Genomic DNA, 12,695 nt, shown 5'->3' with positions numbered 1-12,695 from the left:
TACTTCTATGCACTACTAGATAATATGCCTATAGGAATGAAACACCCTTTATTATTTTGTCAACTCGTGCAATTGTAGTGTGATTATTAGATAACATGCCAATAGGATCGTGTTAAGTAATTAAGATATGCATCCACCAATACACATCTAGATACCATGTCTATAAGGCCTTAATTGATTAACTAATTGGTTGTTTATTGTTCTTATCACACTGCCCGATTAGACAACATGCTTATAGGAATAAAAATGACGAATATGTTTTCAAATACCTCCTAGTCGAGAACCTTCCTATATGATACTATTACTTGCTTAGAAATCATGCATATAGGAACTTAAGAACTTCACTCGCTTTACATGTCCTATTCCTACACACTTATCAGAAACCTGTCTATATGAACCTGTATGTTTCAGTTCTTCACATGCTTAGTTTTATGTATTATTAGATAGCATGCCTATGGGAATGAAACACCTTCCAATATTTTCTGAACTTATGCAATTACAGTGTAATTATTAGATTCCATGCCTATAGGGTCATGATAAGTAATTAAGATGTGCTTCTACCGATCTAGATACCATTTCTATATGGTCGTAATTGATTAACTAATTAGTTGTTTGTGGTTCTTATCACACTGCCCGCCTAGACAACATTCATATAGGAATATGCATGACGAATATATGTTCAAATACCAACTATAAGAGAATCTACCTACATGATATTGCTACTCGCTTAGAAATCATGCATATAGGAACTTAAGCACTTAACTCTCTTTACAAGTCCTATTCTCGCACACTATCAGAAACATGTCTATACGAACTTTTGTGTTTCACTTCTTCACATGCTTACTTCTATGCTCTATTAGATAGCATGACAATAAGAATGAAACACCCTTCATTATTTTCTTAACTTATGCAATTGCAGTGTGATTATTAGATAACATGCCTACAGGATCGTATTATGTAATTAAGATATGCTTCCACCAATACTCATTTAGATACCATGTATATAGGACCTTAATTGATTAACTAATAGGTTGTTGGTTGTTCTTGTCACACTGCTCGCTTGGACAACATGCCTATGGGAATAAACTTGATGAATATGTGTTCCCATTCCTGCTATTATTGAACATGCTTATATGATACTGCTACTCACTTAGAAAGCATGCCATATAGGATCTTAAGCACTTCACTCACTTTTCATGTCCTATTCCTGCGCACTATCAGAAACGTGTCTATACGAACTTGTGTGTTTCACTTCTACCCATGCAAACTTCTATGTACTATATGATCGCAAGCCTATAGGAATGAAACACACTTCATTATTTACTCAACTTATGCAATTGCAGTGTGATTATTAGATAACATGCATATAGGTTCGTATTAAGTAATTAAGATGTGTTTCCACCAATACACAACTAGATACCACGTCTATAGGGCCTTAATTGATTAACTAATTGGTTGTTTGTGGTTCTTATCACACTGCCCGCCTAGACAATATGCCTATAGGAATAAATATGACGAATATGTATTCAAATACCAATTATTAGAGAACCTGCCTATATGATACTGCTACTCGCTTAGAAATCATGGATATAGGAACTTAAGCACTTCACTCGATTTACATGTCCTATTCCCGCATAGTTATCAGAAACATATATGTATGAACTTGTGTGTTTCACTTATTCACATGCTTACTTTTATGCACTATTAGATAACATGCCTATAGGAATGAAACCCCTTTAAATATTTTCTAAACTTATGCAATTACACTATAATTGTTAGATAACATGCCTACAAGATCGTGTTATGTAATTAAGAGAAGCTTCCACCAATACACATCAAGATACCATGTCTATAGGGCCTTAATTGATTAACTAATTTGTTGTTTGTGGTTCTTATCACACTGCCCGCCTACACAACATGCATATAGGTATAAATATAATGAATATGTGTTCAAATACAGACTATTAGAGAACCTACCTATATGATACTGCTACTCGCTTAGAAATCATGCATATAGGAACTTAAACACTTCACTCTCATTACATGTCCTATTCCTGCACACTATCAGAAACATGTCTTTAGGAACCTTTGTGTTTAAATTCTTCCCATGCTTACTTCTTTGCACTAATTGATAACATGCCTATAGGAATGAAACACCTTTCATTATTTTCTCAACTCGTGCAATTGCAGTGTGATTATTAGATAACATGCCAATAGGATCGTGTTAAGTAATTAAGATATACTTCCACCAATACACATCTAGATATCATGTCTATAGAGCCTTAATTAATTAATTGATTGGTTGTTTGTTGTTCTTATCACACTGTCCGCTTAAAAAACATGCCTATGGGAATAAACATGACGAATATGTGTTCCTATTCCTACTATTATTTAACCTGCTTATATGATACTGCTACTCGCTTAGAAATCATGCCATATAGGATCTTAAGCACTTCACTCGATTTACATATCCTATTCCTGCACACTTATCCGAAACATGTCTATATGAACGTGTGTGTTTCAGTTCTTGATATGCTTACTTTTATGCAATATTAGATAGCATGCCTATAGGAATGAAACACCTTCCAATATTTTCTTAATGTTGTAATTACAGTGTGATTATTAGATAACATGCCTATTGGATCTTGTTAAGTAATTAAGATGTGATTCTACCAATACACATCTAGATACCATTTCTATATGGCCTTAATTGATTCACTAATTGGTTGTTTGTGGTTCTTATCACACTGCCCGTCTAGAGAATAAGCATATTGGAATATACATGACGAATGTGTGTTCAAATACAAACTATTAGAAAATTTGCCTATATGATACTGCTGCTTGCTTAGAAATCATGCATATAGGAACTTAAGCACTTCAGTCTCTTTACATGTCCAATTCCCGCACACTATCAGAAACATATCTTTAGGAACCTGTATGTTTCACTTCTTCCCATGCATAATTTTATGCACTACTAGATAACATGCCTATAGGAATGAAACACCCTTCATTATTTTCTGAACTCGTGCAATTACAGTGTGATTATTAGAAAACATGACAATAGGATCGTTTTAAGTAATTAAGATATGCATCCACCAATACACATCTAAATACCATGTCTATAAGGCCTTAATTGATTAACTAAATGGTTGTTTGTTGTTCTTATCACACTGCCTGATTAGACAACATGCTTATAGGAATAAAAATGACGAATATGTTTTCAAATACCTCCTAGTCGAGAACCTTCCTATATGATACTATTACTTGCTTAGAAATCATGCATATAGGAACTTAAGCACTTCACTCGCTTTACATGTCATATTCCTGCACACTTATCAGAAACCTCTCTATATGAACCTGTATGTTTCAGTTCTTCACATGCTTAGTTTTATGCATTATTAGATAGCATGCCTATGTGAATGAAACACCTTCCAATATTTTCTCAACTTATGCAATTACAGTGTAATTATTAGATTCCATGCCTATAGGGTCATGATAAGTAATTAAGATGTGCTTCTACCAATACCGATCTAGATACCATTTCTATATGGTCGTAATTGATTAACTAATTAGTTGTTTGTGGTTCTTATCACACTACCCGCCTAGACAACATTCATATAGGAATATGCATGACGAATATATGTTCAAATACCAACTATAAGAGAATCTACCTACATGATACTGCTACTCGCTTAGAAATCATGCATATAGGAACTTAAGCACTTAACTCGCTTTACAAGTCATATTCTCGCACACTATCAGAAACATGTCTATACGAACTTTTGTGTTTCACTTCTTCACATGCTTACTTCTATGCTCTATTAGATAGAATGACAATAAGAATGAAACACCCTTCATTATTTTCTTAGCTTATGCAATTGCAGTGTGATTATTATATAATATGCCTACAGGATCGTGTTATGTAATTAAGATATGCTTCCACCAATACACATCTAGATACCATGTATATAGGACCTTAATTGATTAACTAATAGGTTGTTTTTTGTTCTTGTCACACTACTCGCTTGGACAATATGCCTATGGGAATAAACTTGATGAATATGTGTTCCCATTCCTTCTATTATTGAACATGCTTATATGATACTGCTACTCACTTAGAAAGCATGCCATATAGGTTCTTAAGCACTTTACTCACTTTTCATGTCCTATTCCCGCGCACTATCAGAAACGTGTCTATACGAACTTGTGTATTTCACTTCTTCCCATGAAAACTTCTATGTACTATATGATAGCAAGCCTATAGGAATGAAACACCCTTCATTATTTTCTCAACTTATGCAATTGCAGTGTGATTATTAGATAACATGCATATAGATCCGTATTAAGTAATTCAGATGTGTTTCCACCAATACACAACTAGATACCACACCTAAATGGCCTTGGTTGATTAACTAATTAGCTGTTTGTGGTTCTTATCACACTGCCCGCCTAGACAATATGCCTATAGGAATAAATATGACGAATATGTATTCAAATACCAATTATTAGAGAACCTGCCTATATGATACTACTACTCGCTTAGAAATCATCCATATATGAACTTAAGCACTTCACTCTGTTTAAATGTCCTATTCCCACACACTATCAGAAATATGTCTTTATGAACCTGTGTGTTTCACCTCTTCCCATGCTTGCTTCTATGCACTACTAGATAACATGCCTATAGGAATGAAACACCCTTCAGTATTTTCTCAACTCGTGCCATTGCAGTGTGATTATTAGATAACATGCCTATAGAATCGTGTTAAGTAATTGCAGTGTGATTATTACATAACATGCCTATAGGTTCGTGTTAAGTAATTAAGATGTGTTTCCACCAATACACAACTAGATACCATGTCTATAGGGCCTTAATTGATTAACTAATTGGTTGTTTGTGGTTCTTATCACACTTCCTGCCTACATAACATGCATATATGAATAAACATGATGAATATATGTTCAAATACCAACTATTAGAGAACCTGCCTATATGATACTCCTACTCTCTTAGAAATCATGCATATATGAACTTATGCACTGCGCACTCTTTACATGTCCTATTCCCGCACATTATCAGAAACATGTCTTTACGAACTTGTGTGTTTCAATTCTTCCCATGCTTACTTCTACGCTCTACTAGATAACATTCCTTTAGGAATGAGACACCCTTTATTATTTTCTCAACTCGGGCAATTACAGTAGATAACATGCCTATAGATTCGTGTTAAGTAATTGCAGTGTGATTATTAGATAACATGCCGATAGGTTCGTGTTAAGTAATTAAGATGTATTTCTACCAATACACAACTAGATACCATGTCTATATGGGCCTTAATTGGTTAACTAATCTGTTGTATGTGGTTCTTATAACACTCCCCGCCAACATAACATGCATATAGGTTTAAACATGACGAATTTGTGTTCAAATACCAACTATTAGAGAACCTGTCTATATGATACTCCTACTCGCTTAGAAACCATCTATATATGAACTTATGCACTTCATACTATTTACATGTCCTATTCTCGCACTCTATCAGAAACATGTCTTTAGGAACTTGTGTGTTTCACTTCTTCCCATGCTTACTTCTATGCTCTACTAGATAATATTCCAATAGGAATGAAACACCCTTCATTATTTTCTCAACTCGTGTAATTGCAGTGTGATTATTAGATAACATGTCTATAGATTCGTGTTAACTAATTGCAGTGTGATTATAAGATAACATGCCTATAGGTTCGTGTTAAGTAATTAAGATGTGTTTGTACCAATACACAACTAGATACCATGTCTATAAGGGCCTTAATTGATTAACTAATTGGTTGTTTGTGGTTTTTATCACACTACCCGCCTACACAACATGCATATAGGTATAAACATGATGAATTTGTGTTCAAATACCAACTACTCACTTAGAAATCATGCATATATGAACCTATGCACTTCGCACTGTTTAAATGTCCTATTCCCGCACACTATCAAAAACATGTCTTTAAGAACTTGTTTGTTTCACTTCATCCCATGCTTACTTCTATGCTCTACTAGATAACATTCATTTAGGAATGAAACACCCTTCATTATTTTCTCAACTCGTGCAATTGCAGTGCGATTATTAGGTAACATGCCTATAGATTCGTGTTAAGTAATTGTTGTGTGATTATTAGATAACATGCCTATAGGTTTGTGTTAGGTAATTAAGATGTGTTTCTAACAATACACAACTAGATACCATGTCTATAGGGCCTTAATTGATTAACTAATTGGTTATTTGTGGTTCTTATCACACTGCCCGCCTACACAACATGCATATAGGTATAAATATGATGAATATGTGTTCAAATACAAACTATTAGAGAACCTACCTATATGATACAGCTACTCGGTTAGAAATCATGCATATAGGAACATAAACACTTCACTCTCATTACATATCCTTTTCCCGCACACTAACAGAAACATGTCTTTATGAACCTGTGTGTTTCACTTTTTCCCATGCTTACTTCTATGCACTAGTAGATAGCATGTCTATAGGAATGAAACACCCTTCATTATTTTCTCAACTCATGCAATTTCAGTGTGATTATTAGATAACATGCCAATAGGATCATGTTAAGTAATTAAGATATGCTTCCACCAATACACATCTAGATACCATGTCTATAGTGCCTTAATTGAATAACTAATTGGTTGTTTGTTGTTCTTTTCACACTGTCCGGTTAGAAAACATGCTTATAGGAATAAAAATGACGAATATGTGTTCAAATACCTCCTAGTAGAGAACCTTCCTATATGATACTACTACTCGCTTAGAAATCATGCATATAGGAACTTAAGCACTTCACTCGCTTTCCATGTCCTATTCCTACACACTTATCAAAAACATGTCTATATGAACCTATGTGTTTTATTTCTTCACATGCTTACTTCTATGCATTATTAGATAACACGCCTATAGGAATGAAACACCTTCCAATATTTTCTCAACATATGCAATTACAGTGTGATTATTAGATAACATGCCTATAGGATCGAGTTAAGTAATTAAGATGTGCTTCCACTAATACACATCTAGATACTATTTCTCTATGGCCTTAATTGATTAACTAATTGGTTGTTTGTGGTTCTTATCACACTGCCCACCTAGACAACATGCCTATTGGAATATACATGACCAATATGTGTTAAAATACCAACTACTGGAGAATCTCCCTATATGATACTGCTACTCATTTAGAAATCTTGCATATAGGAACTTAAGCACTTCATTCGCTATACATGTCCTATTCTTGCACAATATCGGAAGTATGTCTATACAAACCTTTGTGTTTCACTTCTTCACATGCTTACGTCTATGCACTATTAGATAACATAACTATAGAAATGAAACACCCTTCATTATTTTCTCAACATAAGCAATTGTTGTGTGATTATTAGATAACATGCCTACAAGATCGTGTTATGTAATTAAGAGATGCTTCCACCAATACACATCAAGATACCATGTCTATAGGGTCTTAATTTAATAACTAGTTGGTTGTTTGTTGTCCTTATCACACTGCCTGCTTAGACAGCATGCCTATAGGAATAAACATGACGAATATGTGTTCAAATACCTCCTAGTAGAGAACCTTCCTATATGATACAGCTACTCGCTCAAAAATCATGCATATAGGAACTTAAGCACTTCACTCGATTTACATGTCCTATTCCCGCATAGTTATCAGAAACATATATGTATGAACTTGTGTGTTTCACTTATTCACATGCTTACTTTTATGCACTACTAGATAACATGCCTATAGGAATGAAACCCCTTTAAATATTTTCTAAACTTATGCAATTACAGTATAATTATTAGATAACATGCCTACAAGATCGTGTTATGTAATTAAGAGAAGCTTCCACCAATACACATCAAGATACCATGTCTATAGGGCCTTAATTGATTAACTAATTTGTTGTTTGTGGTTCTTATCACACTGCCCGCCTACACAACATGCATATAAGTATAAATATAATGAATATGTTTTCAAATACAGACTATTAGAGAACATACCTATATGATACTGCTACTCACTTAGAAATCATGAATATAGGAACTAAAACACTTCACTCTCATTACATATCCTATTCCCGCACACTATCAGAAACATGTCTTTATGAACCTGTGTTTCACTTCTTCCCATGCTTACTTCTATGCACTAGTAGATAACATGCCTATAGGAATGAAACACCCTTCATTATTTTCTCAACTCGTGTAATTGCAGTATGATTATTATATAACATGCCTATAGGATCGTGTTAAGTAATTAAGATGTCCTTCCACCAATACACATCAAGATATCATTTCTATATGGCATTAATTGATTAACCAATTGGTTGTTTGTGGTTCTTATCACACTGTCCACCTAGACAACATCCCTATAGGAATAATCATGTTGAATACGTGTTCAAATACCAACTATTAGAGAACCTGCTTAAATGATACTGCTACTCGCCTAGAAATCTTGCATATAAGAACATAAGCATTTCACTCTCATTACATGTCCTATTCCCGCGCACTATCAGAAACCTGTCTATACGAACTTGTGTGTTTCACTTCTTCCCATGCTTACTTTTATGTACTATATGATAGCAAGCCTATAGGAATGAAACACCCTTCATTATTTTCTCAACTTATGCAATTGCAGTGTAATTATTAGATAACATGCATATAGGTTCGTGTTAAGTAATTAAGATGTGTTTCTACCAATACACAACTAGATACCATGTCTATAGGGCCTTAATTGATTAACTAATTGGATGTTTGTGGTTCTTATCACACTTCCTGCCTACATAACATGCATATACGAATAAACATGACGATTATGTGTTCAAATACCAATTATTAGAGAACCTGCCTATATGATACTCCAACTCACTTAGAAATCATGCATATATGAACTTATGCACTGCGCACTCTTTACATGTCCTATTCTTGCACACTATCAGAAACATGTCTTTACGAACTTGTGTGTTTCACTTCTTCCCATGCTTACTTCTATGCTCTACTAGATAACATTCCTATAGGAATGAAACACCCTTCATTATTTTCTCAACTCGTGCAATTGCAGTGTGATTATTAGATAACATGCATATAGATTCGTGTTAGGTAATTGCAGTGTGATTATTAGATAACATGCCTATAGGTTCGTGTTAAGTAATTAAGATGTGTTTCTACCAATACACAACTAGATACCATTTCTATAGGGGTCTTAATTGATTAACTAATTGGTTATTTGTGGTTCTTATCACATTGCCCGCCTACACAACATGCATATAGGTATAAACATGACAAAATTGTGTTCAAATACCAACTATTAGAGAACCTGCCTATATGATACTCCTACTCGCTTAGAAATCATACATTTATGAACTTATGCACTTCGCACTGTTTACATGTCCTATTCCCGCACACTATCAGAAACATGTATTTAAGAACATGTGTGTTTCACTTCTTCCCATGCTTACTTCTATACTTTACTGGATAACTTTCCTATAGGAATGAAGCACCCTTCATTATTTTCTCAACTCGTGCAATTGCAGTATAATTATTAGATAACATGCCTATAGATTCGTGTTAAGTAATTGTTGTGTGATTATTAGATAACATGCATATAGGTTCGTGTTAAGTAATTAAGATGTGTTTCTACCAATACACAACTAGATACCATGTCTATAGGGGCCTTAATTGATTAACTAATTGGTTGTTTGTGGTTTTTATCACACTGCCCGCCTACACAACATGCATATAGGTATAAACCTGACGAATATGTGTTCAAATACCAACTATTAGAGAACCTACCTATATGATACTACTACTCGCTTAGAAATCATGCATATAGGAACTTAAACACTTCACTCTCATTACATATCCTATTCCCGCACACTATCAGAAACATGTCTTTATGAACCCGTGTGTTTCACTTCTTCCCATGCTTACTTCTATGCACTAGTAGATAACATGCCTATAGGAATGAAACACCCTTCATTATTTTCTCAACTCGTGCAATTGCAGTGTGATTATTAGATAACATGCCAATAGGATCGTGTTAAGTAATTAAGATATGCTTCCACCAATACACATCTAGATACCATGTCGATAGGTCCTTAATTGATTAACTAATTAGTTGTTTGTTGTTCTTTTCACACTGTTCGCTTAGAAAACATGCTTATAGGAATAAAAATGAATTATATGTGTTTAAATACCTCCTAGTAGGGAACCTTCCTATATGATACTACTACTCACTTAGAAATCATGCATATAGGAACTTAAGCACTTCACTCGCTTTCCATGTCCTATTCCTACACATTTATCAGAAACATGTCTATATGAACTTGTGTGTTTTATTTCTTCACATGCTTACTTCTATGCATTATTAGATAACACGCCTATAGGAATGAAACACCTTCTAATATTTTCTCAACTTATGCAATTACAGTGTGATTATTATATAACATGCCTATAGGATCGTGTTAAGTAATTAAGATGTGCTTCCACCAATACACATCTATATACCATTTCTCTATGGCCTTATATGATTAACTAATTGGTTGTTTGTGGTTCTTATCACACTGCCCACCTAGACAATATGCCTATAGGAATATACATGACGAATATGTGTTAAAATACCAACTATTACAGAATCTGCCTATATGATACTGCTACTCGCTTAGAAATCATGCATATAGGAACTTAAGCACTTCACTCGCTTTACATGTCCTATTCCCGCACAGTTATCAGAAACATATCTGTATGAACTCATGTGTTTCACTTCTTCACATGCTTACTTCTATGCACTATTAGATAACATGCCTATAGGAATGAAACACCTTTCAATATTTTCTCAACTTGTGCAATTATAGTGTGATTATTATATAACATGCCTATAGGATCGTGTTAATTAATTAAGATGTGCTTCCACCAATGCACATCAAGATACCATTTCTATATGGCATTAATTGATTACCTAATTGGTTGTTTGTGGTTCTTATCACACTGCCCACCTAGACAACATCCCTATAGGAATAATCATGTTGAATACGTGTTCAAATACCAACTATTAGAGAACCTGCCTATATGATACTCCTACTCGCTTAGAAATCATGCATATATGAACTTATGCACTTCGCACTGTTTACATGTCCTATTTCCGCACACTATCCGAAATATGTCTTTAAGAACTTGTGTGTTTCACTTCTTCCCATGCTTACTTCTATGTACTATATGATAGCAAGCCTATAGGAATGAAACACCCTTCATTATTTTCTCAACTTATGCAATTGCAGTGTGATTATTAGATAACATGCCTATAAGTCCGTGTTAAGTAATTAAGATGTGTTTCTACCAATACACAACTAGATACCACGTCTATAGGGCCTTAATTGATTAACTAATTGGTTGTTTGTGGTTCTTATCACACTGGTCGCCTAGACAACATGCCTATAGGAATAAACATGACGAATATGTGTTCAAATACCAATTATTAGAGAACTGCCTATATGATACTGCTACTCGCTTAGAAATCATGCATATATGAACGTAAGCACTTCACTCTATTTACATTTCATATTCCCACACTCTATAAGAAATATGTCTTTATGAACCTATGTGTTTCACTTCTTCCCATGCTTACTTCTATGCACTACTAGATAACATGCCTAAAGGATTGAATCACCCTTAAATATTTTCTCAACTCGTGCCATTGCAGTGTGATTATTAGATTACATGCCTATAGAATCGTGTTATGTAATTGCAGTGTGATTATTAGATAACATGCCTATAGGTTCTTGTTAAGTAACATGCCTATAGGTTCTTGTGCTACTGATAAACAAATTGCTGACATCTTTACTAAAGCACTAAATAGAGAAAGCTTTGAAAGGAACATGTTAGAACTAGGGATGATTAAGATCATCTAATAGGACCAGCTAAGAATGCACAATGAAAAAGAATTAAAAAAAATTGAAAAAAACATTTTTTTTTTGGCTAGGAAATCTGGAACTTGTGTAAATATCTTGATTGTTTTTACTCAGCTTCATATTGTAAATAGTATACTCCTGTGACATGTGTTGATATGACTCACTGATCTCTAACAAAATTTTATCTATTGTGGTAAATTGAGGCATGATCAAGAGAATTCTTAATGAAGAACCGGGTTCATCAGTATTTGGTTCATCTGAATGACAAGGTATGTTTTCTATACTCTGCACAATTATAAATATAAATATTTAAATCATGAGCAGAGTCCTACCATTGTTCAACACATTAGAAAATCCTATCTGTTTGTTTTTGAACCAATTCCATCCTTATTAGAATTCTTACCACAAAAAATGCTTAAAATCTAGGAAAGCCTAACCGTTCATTCAACCTGCAATTTCAGGTTGATTAGACCTCTATTGACAGCTAAATCGACCGTTATCCATTAAATGACTCTTTCCCTTTAAATATCCATTATTACCTTCTGCCACCCTCATTATTCGAAACCGTCAAAAATCCTTTTTCACTCTAAATTGTTTTCCTCTCCAAAAGCCTAACTCACAAACTCTCTCAAGCCATCAGCTACAATGTCAAACCCTCAAGCTAACCCAGGGAATCCTCCACCACTATCCCCTTCTGGTTCCTCCATGCCTTCTCCACCCATTACAAACCCCC

Source organism: Nicotiana sylvestris, chromosome 3 (assembly GCF_000393655.2).
Source record: "Nicotiana sylvestris chromosome 3, ASM39365v2, whole genome shotgun sequence".
NCBI classification, from domain to species: domain Eukaryota; kingdom Viridiplantae; phylum Streptophyta; class Magnoliopsida; order Solanales; family Solanaceae; genus Nicotiana; species Nicotiana sylvestris.
This window is presented reverse-complemented; position numbering follows the sequence as displayed.